Raw genomic sequence first — 1131 nt, forward strand, 5'->3', positions numbered from 1 at the left:
TTTTTCTATAATTATATTTTATTAATTTTCATAAACATTTACAGAGATTTTGGGCTTCCACTCATTCATTGTTGCACTATTCTCTCTACACTCCTCCCAGTCCTCTAACATGTTTCAACATTGAAGATTTCTTCACCATTGATCTTATTATTCCAATTCACAATTTCATGTTTTTAAATTATATCTACTAATGTATTTCTTGTACCTTTCTGTCTTATAATTGATGTTTTAAATTATTGTATCTCTTTACTAATGGTTTTCTTTTTCTCTTTCATCATTTGTTTTTTTCTTCAGCATTAATTTTTGGAACTCCATAAAAGTGTTTAATTTCTGCCTTGAGGTCTTAGTCTGATCAGGTCTTTGAGGAGAATGCTTGTTTTGCTTTTTTATATTGTTTGAACCTTACTACTGTTTCCTAGATAATATAGCAGTTTCTTGGTATGTATGATGTAGCCTCTGTAGTTTTACTGTAAGTAATTGCCTGCTTTTTAAATTTTTTGGTATCAGTTTTCTGAGAGCGATTTTATTAGCAAGAATCAGCTGCAGCAGCAGTGGCCTATGAATTCAGTGGGAGACATGATACTGGCATACTCTTGGGGCAGGACAGGAAATGTGGGCTCAGAAGTAAAGGCAGGAGGCTGACTTTAGGGTGGGAAATCTGTGGCCTGTTTGCATCTGTTCCTGGGGTTAGAAGTAAGTTCAGGCTCACTAGCAGTAGCAGTGACCTTTGGGCTTCCATCAGAGATCTGTAACTTGTGCACTCTTGTGCTGAGACTGGGAGAGTAGGCTCAGCAGCAAAGGTAGAACTGTGTCTTCAGGGAGGACCACATTTGCTTTCATAAAATTGCAATTTACTGCTCATGGTTTGGGCCACTGTCTTTGGGCTGGCACCATTACTCCTTCCTACAGATTCACCAGCGCTCACTAAAGATGCAGTAATGCAAGGAATCACTACAAAGAAGAAAGGTAAGATTTCATAAAAAGTCTAATCCACAGAGGATTCAGATATTCTGAGAACAAGCAAACAGAGATGCAAAGACACCTCCTGCTTGTTGTTGTTGTTGTTATGTGCCGTCGAGTCGCCTGCGACTCATAGCGACCCTATGTACAACAGCCCTAAACTCCGCTCTG

The sequence above is a fragment of the Elephantulus edwardii genome, unplaced genomic scaffold (assembly GCF_000299155.1).
Source record: "Elephantulus edwardii isolate Elephantulus edwardi_28Jun2011 unplaced genomic scaffold, EleEdw1.0 scaffold00239, whole genome shotgun sequence".
Classification (NCBI taxonomy): Eukaryota; Metazoa; Chordata; class Mammalia; order Macroscelidea; family Macroscelididae; genus Elephantulus; species Elephantulus edwardii.